The 15677-nt window shown below is 46.1% G+C and overlaps 1 protein-coding gene across 1 annotated transcript in view; it reads left to right on the top strand.

The window, feature by feature from the left end:
• LOC144783948 (uncharacterized) overlaps window positions 1-15677 on the top strand; it is a 376042-nt gene that overhangs the window by 258025 nt on the left and 102340 nt on the right. The window lies entirely within an intron of this gene.

Here is a 15677-nt window from a genome sequence, read left to right as displayed (position 1 = left end):
GAAATCCCACTGGACAGCAAGCTCGAGGGGGGGGTCACAAATGACACTAAAGACGAGAGTTCTTGATCCAAGCTTAAACATCCGAAAGATCAGGGACTGAGCTTAGCTACTCTTTCACCTGCTGGCGAGAAACTTTACTAATTTGCAGTCGACTACCTGAAGATGTTGAATATCTTTGAACACTCGAGACAGGCGTGGATGGGGACTCCGGTTACGTCATCCACCAACGTGCTCAGAAGGGCTTCTACATCTATAGTCGGAGATAGACCACCTCTCTGACTTGCATTCAGTTCAGTTTAGAAAGCTTTATTCGGTTTGCATAACACAACCATAAAAGCAACAGTAAAACAGAAATGCATTCAATAATATTTGTCATAAAATCATCCTAATTCAAATTTTACAATTACCCTGCTAAATTAGGAAAGTTTTTTTTTTTTTAAGTATTTTTTATTGTGGCGAAGATAAGAAGAAGGCACAAGGTATACAATCATCAACCCAGTCAGTATGGAAACAGTAGGAACAATAGTCCCAGAATCAATACACAGCCGTGTATGGCCCACATCCCGGAGGCAGGGCGGCGCAGGAGTAAACATACATTCGAATAGGGAAAAGTGCAACCGTGCTCCAAATAACAGTAAAACATTATCAATGTCCACGCCAGTTTTCTTATGTTGCATTCCTACACTACATAACAGTTGGAACAATAACGAACTACCCCATGAATGACATTCTAGTGCTGATCCGAATATAGGAGGAGAAACATGCAAGGGCCAGCTAGGGCGCAGTCATCACAATGTAGTGTGGCCTATTGGGAATCCCAGCTAATACAAACATGGCTGCCAAGGAACAGTAGCGTGACCACCAGGGGCCGCCTCACCACCTCAAACACTCCGTTCCAGACCCCCCTCCTCCCCATCCCCAGACTCCGAGGACGCAGAGGAAAACAACTTAGCGCTGGTAGCGTCTGAGTCAGCCTCCCTCATCCCATCCATACACATAGTTCTCCAGGCGAGTAAGTCATCCTGGAGCTTCTCGTCTCTGCGAGAGCGCTGCATGTGTGTCTCCTCCGCTAAGGTCCATTCCTTGACATCTCGTAACCAATGAGAAAGTTCAGGCGCCCTCTGACCCATCCAGGTAATGGCCACCCGTCTCCTCGCCAGTACCAACAGAAGTTGCAGCAATTTATAAGACAGACCTTTCTTCTTCGGTTTAGGCACTAACGCTAGCAGGCAGGGAAGTGGGTCCAGTTGCAACCGAAGATGTGTGGCACGGGTAATGAATATCACCACCCTGCGCCAAAAATCCTGGACCAATGGACATTCCCACGCTAGTTGCAGGAACCCCGCCCTTGCCATCCCACATCTAGGGCAATTGTGACGTCTATCTGACGATATACGGTGGAGGGAGACAGGTGTCATGTAAGTACGGTGAACAAAATTAAAGTGTATAAGCTTAAAGCGTGCATTGCAGGATACTCTACGAGTCAACAGTCCAATCCGCCTCCTCTGGGCCGGGTCCACTCTATCCCCAGATCCGCCTCCCATGCCACCCAGGCCGGCGCCAACGGAGGAGTCGAGTCTCGGCGCATGGCGGAGTAAAGAAGGGAAATCAGGCGCCTACCTCTCCCACAGGATAAAATAATGTCCAGAGTATAAGTGAGCTGGGGTGCCTCTGGGAATTGGGGCCATGTCGTCCTGGCCACCTCCCTAAGACTTCCATAGTGTAGGTATTGGCCCTCCTCGAGGTCAAAGGAGTCCATGGCCCTCTCAAAGGACACAAAGGAGTCGTCCGGGTAGAGATCCGCCAGGGTCTCGCAGCCGCCCAAACGCAAATTAGGAAAGGTTAACTGCGCATTCCATGAACTAGCCCACTAAGTGGTGCACTAACAGAGCAACATTATTTAATAAATTCTAAAAATAGTTCAAACACTCACATACAAACTAGTAGCAGCAATGAAAAAAGTGTTACAATAAAGTACATAGTGCTAAGAGGTATTTTTACTAGGGCTTTAGCCAGTACTCATTAAAGTGACATATGCCTAGGTAAACATTCGGGTTCTTGTAGCACATAATAAACAGTTTCCATCCCGAAATAAAGTGTCATGTGCTTGAATACAGTTTCACCATAGCTGATAATTATAATAATTATAATATTATCGATTTCCTGGCTACTCTACATTTCAATATATACAGTGCAACCCGAAAGCAAGTATCTGTGTTCTCAAGGGCATATAGTAAGTTCATTGCGTCCACTGTTGTACGAACATTATATTTTAAAAGGATGGGCTTCAAGTAAACTTTCGTTAAAAATGTATAAAATTTACAAAAAAGTAAAAAATGGCAACAACTCTGGCTAGAGGTACTATCACATGGACATAACATAGTGGATCTCTCTCCTATTGCAGGGAAGGATACCAAGTGATGTGCAATCCCCAACCTCAGGTGTATTAAAAGAAAGCGATGTGAAGGTCTAGATACATCGGATAAATAAGCCTGAAAACCGCTTTTGAGTTCAAGTTGCCTATAAAACACACCAGTCTTTTGGGTCCTAGTTTCAGTCGCTCTCCCCTTTGTATGACAAGAAGGAATCCTTAATTTTCTTCTTTGTAAAGGGGATTGTGTATTCAGACACCTTTAAGATATTAAAATCAAACAATGTACTATACCAGTGTATAATATAACTCAGCCATGGGATGCGGGAAGCATACTCTAATTTAAGGCAATCTTGGATTATTTTCTGAGTGAACTCTGTCTCGCTCTTATACCAGATCGAACGCGACAAAAGTAGTAGGCGTAAAGCTGCTAGATCCGATATATAATTAAGGCCGGTTTCTTGATGGATTAAATCAATAGAAGCCGAGACCTGGACACTCAGTAATAGTTTTAAAAAACAGTTTTCGTTTTTCTGAAGTTGGACTGTAGATGAATGGCCCCATATACCGGCTCCATACAGAGCTGAGGAAGCACATCTGGCATTATATATGGTTACCATATCTTGTAGTCTACGGTCCCCTAATTTGCTAGCAAAACAAAAAATTCCATTTGTGTTCCTTATCATTTTGTGTCTAATGTTTTCTTGCTCTCCTACCCATTTACTATTATATTCAAAAGTGACACCAAGATAGCGAAAAGATGTAACGGCTTCTATTTTTGAACCCTCAAGAAAAAAAGGCCTTAATGTCTTCTTCTTCCCGCAGGCCATGGTATAGGTCTTTGATTTATTAATTAAAAGTTTTCTATCCTTAATAAAATTTACAAATTCATTAATAAGTCGCTGGAGGCCTAAAGGGGTGCGAGAGATTAAAACAGCATTATCAGCATATAACAAGACAGATACCACTATATCATCAATTTTAGGTGCATCTGCCGGGATGTTATTTAAAATTGTGGCTATTTGGTTGATAAAGAGGGAAAATAACAGAGGTGCCAATACGCAACCCTGCCTTATACCTCTTTTTACAGGGAAGAAGGGGGTTCGCTCACCTGTGGGCCCATAACGCACACTGCATGTTAACCTCTCGTATACTCGCGCCAAGAAGAATACTATCTCGTCAGGGTCTCCAGATTCAAGCAATACTTTCCATAACAGGGCATGGTCCACCAGATCGAACACGCTACTAAAATCAGCAAAGCACAAAAACAAGTTACCCTCCTTGGCAACTGTGTACTTGCTGATGAGTACCACCTCATAAGGGCCGATAAAGCGAGGATGGAATATACTGCGATAGCGAAACCTGATGTTCCTGGTGGATAACCACACCCTGTCCCCTGCCTGATACTGTGGTCCGGCTCGGCGATGCACGTCTGCCCACCTCTTATAGGTAAGCTTTGACCGGACCAGTTCAGCCTGTATGCCCTTGTGTATCCTCAAAAGATCCGTCACCTGAGCATGTACCGAAGGATGATTCTGTACCTCCCTTGGGATTGTCACTGGCAAGGTATTGGCATGGTACCCGGTGTTCGCTCTAAACGGGGTTTCTTTGATGGAACTGTGCCAGGTATTGTTATATGTGAGTTCGGCCAACCATAGCAACGATACCCACGATTCAGACGCCTCCTTTGCGTAACATCTCAGATATTTTTTGAGGGTTTGATTCAACCTTTCGGTTTGGCCATCTGTCTGCGGATGGAAGCTGGTGGATAAGGCCACCTCCACTCGTAACGCCTTACACCAGGTCTTCCAGAACCGAGCAACAAATTGCGGTCCCCTATCTGATACGATAACTTTAGGGAGGCCATGCAATCGGACTACCTGTTAAAGCACCATCTGTGCCGTCTGGGCTGCAGTAGGCAGATTTCTGCATGGAAGGAAATGGCCGGCTTTGGTTAGACTGTCCACCACCACCAGGATTGCGTTACATCCTTGATGCATAGGCAACCCCACCACAAAATCCAGACTGATGGTCTGCCATGGGCTGGAAGGAGTGGGTAACGGCGTCAGCAGCCCTTTAGCCCTGCAGTTCTCTCCCTTAGCTCTAGTACATGTGTCACATTGGGACACCCAGAGTTTGACGTCTTTAGCCATATTCTCCCACCAAAAAGAGCGCTGTAGGGATGACAGCGTTTTCTGGTATCCGGGATGCCCTGCCACTACCGCATTGTGACACCAGTTGAACGCCTTCTGGCGTACCTCATGCTGTGGTAAATACAAACGGTTGCCGTGTAAAGGCATACCATGCTGCAAGGAGCGTAGTTTGTCCTCCTTAACCCATTCTTGCCATTGGGCCAAGGTGCGGTTTTTCTTAACCTGTTCTAGAAAACCGTCCGCGGTAATCACACATAAGACCTTTTCGGGCGACACTATAGCCTGTGGGGTCACCAAGCCCGTGCTATTTTCTTCGCTTTGCCTCGATAGAGAATCCGCTTTGCGATTGTCGGTGCCAGGACAAAATGTTATGACGAAATCATATTCCGCAAAGAACAGAGTCCATCTCATCTGTCTCGGTGATAAATGACGAGCGGTTTTCATAAACTGTAAGTTGCGATGGTCCGTATACACCGTAACAGGGTGTTGAGCCCCCCACAAATAATGCCTCCATTCCTGGAAGGCGCGTTTAATCGCGAGCAATTCTTTCTCGGCGACCGTATAGTTGGTCTCAGCCACATTCAGCTTTTTGGACAAAAACGCCACCGGGTGTAACTGCCCTGTTTCCCGGTCACTTTGCGACAGCACCGCGCCGACTGCCTTGTCAGATGCATCCGCCTCAACCACGAAAGGAGAGTCAACCTGGGGATGGCGTAAGATAGGTGCTGAACAAAACACTTCCTTGAGCTGTACAAACGCCTTCGTGGATTCCGGATTCCAGATATAAGGAACCCCTTTTCTCAGTAGCCGAGTTATTGGGGCTGCAAACTGTGAAAAATGCGATATAAATCGGCGGTAATAGTTGGCGAAACCAAGAAACTGTTGGACCTCTCGTATGTTCTTAGGGATGGGCCACTCCTGCACCGCTGTCACCTTCCTTTCCGCCATACTAAACCCCTGAGGACTCAAAATTACTCCCAGGAATTCCACCCGTGTGACGCTGAATTCACATTTCCTCAGCTTGCAATAAAGGTGGTTCTCTTGCAAGCGCTGGAGGATCATACACACGTGTTCCGTGTGTTGCGCAGGGGAGGAGGAATAGATGAGGATGTCATCAATATAAACGACCGCTATGCGATCCAGGTACTCTTTCAATACGTCGTTTAAGAAGTAATGGAATGCCGCCGGGGCGTTACATAGCCCGAACGGCATAACCAAATACTCGTTCAGGCCGTATCGCGTCTTGAACGCGGTTTTCCACTCATCTCCCTGTCGCATACGGACCAGGTGGTAGGCCCCTCGTAGATCGAGGCGGGTGTAAATGGTGGCCTCTCTCACCTGGTCCAACAACACGGGGATGAGCGGAAGCGGATACCTGTTCCTCACCGTATTCCTGTTCAAGACGCGATAGTCGATGCAGGCCCGTAAATCCCTATTGGCCTTAGCGGTAAAGAAGAGCGGAGAGGCAGACGGAGAGCGTGACGGACGAATAAACCCCAAGGCGCAGTAGTGGTCCAAATACTCACGTAGATGCGTGTTCTCAGGCTCGGAAAGGGCATAAACCCTGCAGGAGGGCACGACTGCCCCATCCACCAGATCAATCCGGCAATCATACTCGCGATGGGGTGGTAGCCTCTCGGCCTTTTCCTCACTAAAGACTTCCCGAAAGTCCTCATACTCTGGCGGTAACGCAACCTCCTTTTCTGCCGCCGTGGCTACCTGGTGGGCTAAAGCGAGAGTCAACGCTACGGACTGATGATCCTTGAAGCACTGCGACAGGCATTCCTCAGATTGAAAACGGACGCTCTTTTTTCGCCAGTCCATGGTAGGACTGTGTTTCCATAACCACGGCATGCCCAGTATGAGATCATACTGGGGAGCCTCGATGATGTTGAGGACTATGCTTTCCACATGATCCTGAGAAACCCCAGGTAAGGTCAATTCTAATGCTTCTGTGTGTTCAACAACGGGACCCGACTTTAAAGGGGTGCGTCCACGGCCAACACCGGTTCAGGTTTCTTACTGCGCACTCGCGTTAACCCGAGTCGTTGTGCTAACCCTTAATCAATAAAGTTCCCCGTGGCACCTGAATCGATCATGGACCTCACGGGATGTGTGGTTTGATGGTCCTTTAACAACATGTCCAGTATCACATGTGCTTCAGAGTTCTTTTGTTCCGCTATAGACAAGGAGGGTATCTGCCAACCTGCACCCCTTGTTTCTTCCCTGGCGTCTGCACCGGACGGAAGACTCCTATCGGGCTCTCCCATTGCACCCACCGCCACCTTTTCCCCGGGGAAATAGGTGTTCCGTTTCTTTGGTTTAGTCGGACAATCCGGACATAGTGCCCCTTTTTACCACAGTAAAGACACAAACCCTGAATTCGGCGGTTTTCTCTCTCCGACCTAGATAAGGGTGATCTTACTGCCCCTACATCCATCGGTTCCGGCCCTGCTTCTTTAAGGGCGGCCTGTGCTCGAGGATCCAATTCTCTTGCTGGGACTGGCCTTTCACCCCTGCGTCCTCCCCCATGCCGTTCCGACATACGATGGTCTAGTCTTAGGGTGAAATTTATGAGATCAAGACATGAGGTGGGTTGCGGATCAATTTTCGTTAACACGTCCTTCATTTCTTAGCACAGTCCCTGATAGTATAAGGACATCCTTTTCTCCTCTGGCCACGCGGTCGGGCGATTAAGCGGTTAAACGCCGTCATATATGATACTAGGTCCCTTCTGCCTTGTTTGAGCCCCAATAGTTCTTTGTCTGCACTGAAAGTGGTCGCCCTCCGGTTGAACACCCTCTCAAATTCCTTCCTGAAGTTGTCCCAGTTGGAGAGTAACGGGTCATCGTTCCGTACCAACGGGACCGCCCAATCGGCCGCATCCCCCATAAGATAAGAGATCGCAAACGCGACCCTGGAGACGTTCGCAGGGAAAGACGCTAGACGACAAGAAAAATGCAATGCGATTTGTGTAAGAAAAGCTTGAATCTTATGGGGGGGTCCCCTGAATACCTCTCGGGTGTGGCTAAAGGAACCGGCAGGGGAACTGTGACGTGGATCTGCGGATTGGAGGAAGAGGCATCAAAGGGGTTGCGAGCCTGTCTGCCTACCTTTTCCCTCAATGCTGCTGTCTCAGCCTTGGAATCAGCCAACTCCCTCTGGACCAATACTAGAGCCTGCAACACGTCATCCAAGGATGCCATGTTTGTGGACCACCCCGACCAAGAAGAGCTTAAATTCGTGGGTACTGGATTCTGTCGGACTGCGCCCCGCTCTTCGGGATCCGGATGATGCACAAAGGGGTCTACCTCCACACCTCCCCAAGCTTGGTTCAAAACGGTACCCAAAGCTTAGAGGCGGTATGGCGAGGGAAAAATGTATAAGGCCGGGATGGTGCCGCCCGACAGGGGTCAACCTGAAACACAAAGGAACAACCTGTTACCACCACTCTCTGGCCCCTCACTGCATAAGACGTCTCAATGAAACCATAAGCGTACCTGGGATATAAGTAACGGTGAGGAACAATCAACGCGGTCGCCTGGCGCTCTTCTCGGGGTGGAACGACCTGAGTATACCTACAATGATACAAGCACAGATTAAGACCTTCCTGCACTCTGACATACGATGCTATCCTTCGGCCTCCCTATATAGTACCTACCAGCGCCTCACACCCCGATGTCACTATTGAGCCTTACAGGATCCGCCCTTCCCTGGTATAGTTTGTTTAGATACCGATGGTCAACCAAGTTCATACCTCTGTTCCGTCACAGAAGAAAATAGCGGGACGTTCAAAGTTGCACCAGAGCCCAAATAAAAAGAAGAAATAGGAAACTATAAGTAAAGAAACAAATATCAAGCAAGGAGGGACTAATGGCCAGAAGCCCCAAATCCTACCGCTATCCTCCACTGGAGTCTTCAGAGATACTGAGCTCCCACGATGACAGCAGTAGGCGTTTCTTCCTTCCGTTGAGCGCTGCTCACAAAGATGTCCCTCTCCAATCCGGCCAAAGGAAACAAAAACAAAGTTCAGCGTCCGTGTCTTTGCTCTCAACTAGCGAAGCACCACAGCGCTACCAGTGTGTCAGCCGACACGCCTCGTCCAACTAGTGAACTCCGGTATCAATGGTGGTCCGTGTCTTCGCGCAGCTCCTTCTCTGCGAAGCACCACAGCCACACGACCACAGAGACCGCGTCTCTAACGCTTCCTCTCCGTCGCCGCTCAGTTCCCGACCCTGCCGGGTCGAACACCCTGTAGTCCGTGTCTTCGCTGCAGAGTCGACGGATCACCACGACCAAACCAAGGAGACCGCGTCTCCGACGCTTCCCCTCTGAATCAGCACAGTTCCCGACCCAGCCAGGTCGAACACCCTGGAGTCCGTGTCTTCGCGACGGTTTCATCGAAGCACCACGGAACACCAGCAGCCGCACCATTAGTCTAGACGCCGATATCGAATCCAGTACAACCCGACTTCCGGGTTCAATTCCTATATGTAGGTTCCGCCCCTCGCCTCCTTGGCCTCCTGGGACATGTAGTCTCTAACCCTAGGTAGGCGCCATAGTCCGGGTCTCAAACCCTGACACTTCTCGAGGATATGTTTTGGTCAGGATGCATTTCTTATGGCGGGCACGACTACGGAACCCACTAACCAAGGCTATTAACGCTGGACACGTGGGTCTGTCACACAGAGGCGAGAGGAAGGGGGGATGACATTGGACAGATGGTACTCTCTATAGGCTCCTGGAATGTGAAGGGCCTCAATTCACCTCAAAAGCATCAAAAAGTTTGGAAATACCTTACAGACCATCACTTTGATATAGTGGCTCTCCAGGACTCACGTCTCTCAAGGGCGGAATAATCCCGACTTCGACATAAACAATATCCACTGAATTCTATGGAGAACTGGGGTTTTTTGGAGTACAAATATGTTTATAACCTGTTTCCCTGCTCAACTGTGTATTTTCATCTATGTGACAAGATTAATGTGATGAAATACGTTTTTATCGTCTACGTAATGCATCACTAACACCTATGCATGTTGTGGATCGGATGCATGACCACTTTTTGCATGTTTGTGATATTCGTTGCAGTCCTAATCACCCCATTTTTTCTGAGGTATATTCATAACAAATCTTGGATATTTTTTATATTTGTATATCTTTTCTGTCAACTATGTAGTTATTTGACAATCTCTTACATTCCGCCCTCATCTACGGGCAGCTTCCGTTGCGTTACGAACGTTCCCTGAGACACACCCACCGACCGGGGTTAGTTGTCATTCTAGTCTTTTACATACGGGCTCCCCGCCATCTAGCATAAAACCACTTCCGGGTCGGAACCACGTGTCCGTACCCGGAACCGCTGTGTGGGAGTACCCGTCCCGCCGACTTTCGCCCTGACAACCGGTAAGCGCTTGCTCTTTTTCTTTCACTCGACCACATAATGGTCCGATCCTCACAGCTTTTCTCTTAAGACCGCACAGCTCGGTCTTCAGGAACGAGCCTACTCACGCTCGCAATTCCTTTTCTCATCTTCTACAGATCTCGCCGAATTGAGCGATCACAAGACTCTTGTCACTTACCACTGAACCGACTACTTAGATACTCAAGTATCTTGAAGCGGATGCTTTATACCATTTGGTGGCACTAATGAACTTCTGTAGCTTGGAGCTCTGTTTACATAACGTAAAGGTGAGACTCTCCACACTTTCTTGAATTCATGAACTTAGTGTGGCCCCGTTACCCCCCTTCCGCGCCGCCCAGACCTTGTGTGGCATTGATGTCAAATTATGACAATGTTTGGGGTATTACAAATACGGCGTTTTTATTGTGCTCCCTTTCAGCATCATTTTTTACCGCATGAACAGATTGGATCTGGAGCCACATCCACTAACAACTGATAACCTGGTCTCGAGCAGGGGCCGGGTCGGAAGTATCACCGGCTAAGCGGTGAGTCCCAATTCTTTGTGTCCACCTTATTCTTTTGCCAGTATCAGTACTCGCTCATGAGACCTATGATTTGTTTACAATGCTCCATGCTATGGTCACATTGGTCATGATACGCTGTTTTGCCCTTTTCTTTCCTTCTCCTTGTTCACGCTACAGACCTGTGGTCCATTCCCTTCGCGCTACAGGTAGGAAGCGCTAAGCAAACCCGCCCCACCTCCTTAGTAGACAATTTGTATATTCACTATATTCATTCTCTAGTTGACCTGCGTTCTATTTTTGCATTTACCCACTACAAGTAGAGGACATCTAACTAATTTTGTTTCCTTGAACTACTATTTTTTGCACTACCACCCTCAGTCTAGTCACGGGATACACACTCTCACCATCATCCTCCAGTGATATTGACCACCACACATACGTGGCGAACGGTTTCCACATTATCCGCACTCTTTCACGCACCGCCATCTAGTCACCTCCCGTGGCCGATATACAGTTTTTCTCACCATCACCATGTTTGGCACAGTGTGCTTCCACCTTGTATTCTTTATTAATTAAAAATAATTAAAAATAATTAATTATTTTCACGACTTCCACCTGCACTCACATGCGCACTAGATAACTAGACACTAGAACAATTAGAAACATGTTTACGTAATTGTCGTGTGGACATCATATTCCATTTTGTACTTTGTATCCTCCCCAGCCCTGATGAGTCGTGCAAGCACTGTTACCGCTTGACGACGAAACACGTGTCGGCTGGCCATCCATGCAATAAAAGAGGAATCGTACTACAATCGTTTTCCCTTTGCTTCGATCACTGTTACTTGTACTTATTAATGTCCATTGAGACATCTCTCTCTATACTGTATTTTGGTGTGCATTTGGTTTTTGTTCTTAATATCCACTGAATTATTGGTCCTCTGCGCTTACTAAACACGAGGGGTTGCACTCCTTTTTCACAGCTCTTCAAAATTCCAATCTGTCAACACTCGGAAGGACACGGAGGGAAGGCTTGTTATGGTCAAGGGCACCCTGAAGGGTAAACTATGCGCATTCATTGTAGTGTACGCGCCTAATGTGGGACAGGCTGCCTTTTTAAATACGCTCATGAACAAAATACAGGACTTTGCAGAAGGGCCAACAATCTTACTGGGGGGCTTCAATCTGCCTTGGCAAGCTGATCTTGATAGCACTCACCCTCATAGGCTAGGAACTAGGTCCTTTTCCACAAGCAAAAAAATCCACCTCTTGGGGTTCCGTACCCTATATCCTCAGACAAGGGACAACACCTTTTATTCTCACGTACACCACACATACTCCAGACTCGACTATATTTGTATTAGTCAGAATCTATTAGGAACCCTCCAAGAAGCCAAGATCTGCCCTCTCCATATCAGACCACTGTCCTGTCTTCATCTGTCTGAAGTGGAGTGGATTGGGTCTACAACACCCAAATGGTATTTCGCGACTTCCCTCACGAGAGATAGGGTGCTTCGTACTGAACTAAGGGAAGCGATCATGGACTTTTTTTTACCCTATATGCCCCCGAAGATACATCGGTGTTCAATAATTGGGACGATTAAGTGATATAATGGGGGAAATGCAAAGCGCTTAACTTCACCCTGAATAAGCAGAGGACTAAGGAAAGAGTCGATCTAGAGGCAGAAATGGAACTGGCCAAAACTAAACATAACAGCAACCCCACTAGAAGTTCTCTACGCACCCTCACAGCACTACGGGGGAAGCTCAGGGCAATTTATAACAACAGGGCAGAGCTCACATCATTGAAACTGCGTCAGCTCTCATACTCCCAGGGAAAAAAAATAGGCAAACACCTAGCAAGACAGATGAAAGTGAAACTCGAATGGGAATGCATAGGAGGCATACAGGACGGGAGGGCGGTTTGGTCCACAAAGATACAGAAAAGCCGATATCTGTGGATCTTTCTACAAGGCACTATACACCGGTGAACCACATGACATAGATATGGAACATAACTACCTCCCGGCACTACGGTTCCCCTGGGTCTTGCAGGAGTGGAACGATAAACTTACGTCTCCTATCACCCCAGAAGAGGTGGGCACAGTCATTACCTCCCTTAAACTCCATAAAGCACCAGGCCCAGCCGGACTGACAGCCCAATTCTATAAAACATTTGCGCCAGACCTCCTCATACCCCACCTCACACGTCTCTTTAACAAAATGGCTGAGGAGGGAGAGGTGACTCACGCGATGGCTGAGGCGTTGGTAAGGGTTATTCCCAAACCGGGGAAGAACATACAATTGAGCGCCTTATTCTGCCCCATCGCCCTTCTAAATTTGGATGCAAAGCTCTACTCGGCTATCTTAGCTGCCTGACTGAATGACCTTATGCCAGAACTAATCCACCCTGATCAATCCGGATTCATAAAGGCATCAGACCCACAACAACACCTCATTGAAAAAGCCATTAAATTGAAAATTCCAGCAGTGCTTGGTGGGTTAGATACCAAGAAGGCCTATGACAGGGTGGATTGGTCTTCCTCTTTAACACGTTCACACATTTTGGCTTTGCGGACACATTTATTACTAAGATTAGGGCCAACTATGTACAACCTCGCTCCAGAGTACAAGTGAATGGGTTGCTGTCTGCTCCATTCTCCCTTATCAGGGGAACCTGTCAAGGGTGCCTGTTGTCACCCCTATTATTCGCCTTCAGCATTGAGCCATTGGCGATGTCCTTTCGGGTGGCATCGGAGATTTAGAGTATCCTTTTTGGTCGTGATACCCACAAAATATCGCTTTTTGCAGATTATGTCCTCCTCTCTTACAGACCCGTCCCACTCTCTCCCCACACTGGATACTGAACTTGCATGATTCTAACCTGTAGAGGAATTTAAGGTTAATCTAGATAAATCATATATACTTAATCTCACAGTTCCAGAAGAAGAGGCCGATGCATTACGGGCATATACTCTACTGCAGTGGACTTCTCGCTCTCTCCAATATCTGGGAGTCCAATTGACACCATGCATGAAAGGGCTCTATAAGGCTAATTTCCGGCCTTCTCTCTGCCAGCTCCAAACTGAACTTACACGCTGGAAGCCCCTATTTAGGCCTCGCCTATTCCATCCCATAGGGATGATAGGCGAGATTATAGTGAGCGGTCCGAAAAGTCTACCTAGCTGCGGATTGCGTACAGTTCATGTGAGCCAGGCGCGTGCACATCGCACATCGCACACCCACACCATTGCCAGCCACATCCCACACCATTTGTCTGAGCCGCGGCATCAGACTTCAAAGGAAGGCGCTCCCCCCCCCCTCCCATCAGACTTCAAATGAAGTCGCTCCCCCGCCACGCAATGCCGAGAGCTTGCATTAGGAAATAGTTATTTTTGAAAATGCCACCCAAATTCAGTGCCTTTCTTAGATATGTGTTGTAGATTTACAAGGAAGTCCACATAAAAAATGTACGAGAAAGAGTGGACTGCTTTGCTGTGTTGTATGGGAAAATATACTTCCTAGATTAAAATTCCTCCGTATTCCCAAAGCAAAAACTCTATCATGCTTTCAATAGAGGCATCAGCAGAGTCAAAATACAGGGGATCTTATGTTGTTATTCTGATAGCAGTGCGGCTTTAAAATAACAGAAGAGAATGGATTCTCAAACGTTTTGTCTACATTTGAAGCAAAGATGTTTTTGAGGGGAGCCTTTGATTAAAGCCTGTGAGATTAAGGTGGTTCTTATATGTATCAAAGGACATGTTTATGGATGAAAGAGAAATGCAAGCATGCTAGGGTGCCTAATGTTTTTTTAGACAAAGCTTACTGCATGGCAGACCGTACTACTTCAGATGACTCGATCCCTTTTCTGGGATTAAATTTATCACAATTGAAGTTGTAAAGTGAGGAATTTTTTAAAATGGACTTTGGGAAATTGGTGTCTGCAAACAGTTTAACAAAACTGTATTGAAATCAGTTTTTATTAAATCACATTATTAAGGATTCTGTAAGAAAATTTCCCTTTATTAATGTAAAAAAAAGCTAACTTTTATTAAGCTAATTTAAAGTCAAACAGTTGGTTATCCAGCATATGGTCATTTCGGGGCGAGCGAATGATAATAAATCGATTGTCCCTGTAAATTAAACTGTAGTGAGCATATTGAACAGACATACCCAGTCATTTACTGGGTACCCAGCAATTTACAAAATGGGACTGTAACAGAAATAGTGTCCATTAGTTTTTTTCTTTCATTCAAATGGGAATTTGCAATATTACGTCAAACCTACAAGAAATATTTACCAATACATGCTTTTGTTATTGTACTCACATATGCAAAGGAACATGTTTACATTGATACGTTTTTGTAAAAGTGCAGTTTGAGTAATACCTCCAATAAAATATTTTAGTTTTAACATTGTCTACTGACTTAGACTGCTTCCGGATACCTGTTAGAGCAGGGAGGCCGCTGTTCACCGAACAGATTTTATTTGAACTGCCATCAAAGCAATTTTTGATTCGAACTGCCATCAAAGCATCATCGAACACATATCATCGCAGAATTATAAATGCGTATGCCAATATGTTTATATAAATAGAAAATTACAAAGATAAAGATATTTTACAAATCCCCTACCCCAAATAACACGGATACAGAGAAAGGATCCGTCTATACAATTAAAGAGGCTCTATAAGTGAAGCCCCAGCAGTGGTGAGATTTTTAAACTCCATAGATTGTGCAATTGAAAACATAATCCAGCTAATAATAAGATTTGATGAAAACTTTCTGTCCTGAAGAAGGTGAAAATATTGAATGATCACCGAAACGCTGCGTTGACGGTTTTTAAAGAAAACTTTTTATCTATATGTGTGATAAAATTAGATTGTAACCTGTATTGGGAGGAATGGCAATAATGTAATCAAAATGAATATGTGATGAATCATTTTTATCTTTAATACATTTTTTTTATATAATTTGTGGTTGAAACTGAATTTTATTTTACATGAATTGTGTGCTGTACTTCTATACTGTGGTTAGGTAGAAAGAGATAAGTATTTTTGAGTAAGGCATTGTCTTTGAGGGGAAATAGTTGTAAGCATCAATTGCTAAACATCTCAACTAGACAATCGGCCCAGGGGTGAGGTATTTGTCCTCTTGTATATTAAGATATAAGGACTTCTGTGTTTGTTGCTTATGTGTATACCCCGTCCCTTTTCAAAACAT

This window comes from Lissotriton helveticus, chromosome 10 (assembly GCF_964261635.1).
Source record: "Lissotriton helveticus chromosome 10, aLisHel1.1, whole genome shotgun sequence".
Taxonomy (NCBI): Eukaryota; Metazoa; Chordata; class Amphibia; order Caudata; family Salamandridae; genus Lissotriton; species Lissotriton helveticus.
Note: the sequence above shows the minus strand (reverse complement) of the source record. Positions and strands in the feature narration are given on the sequence as shown.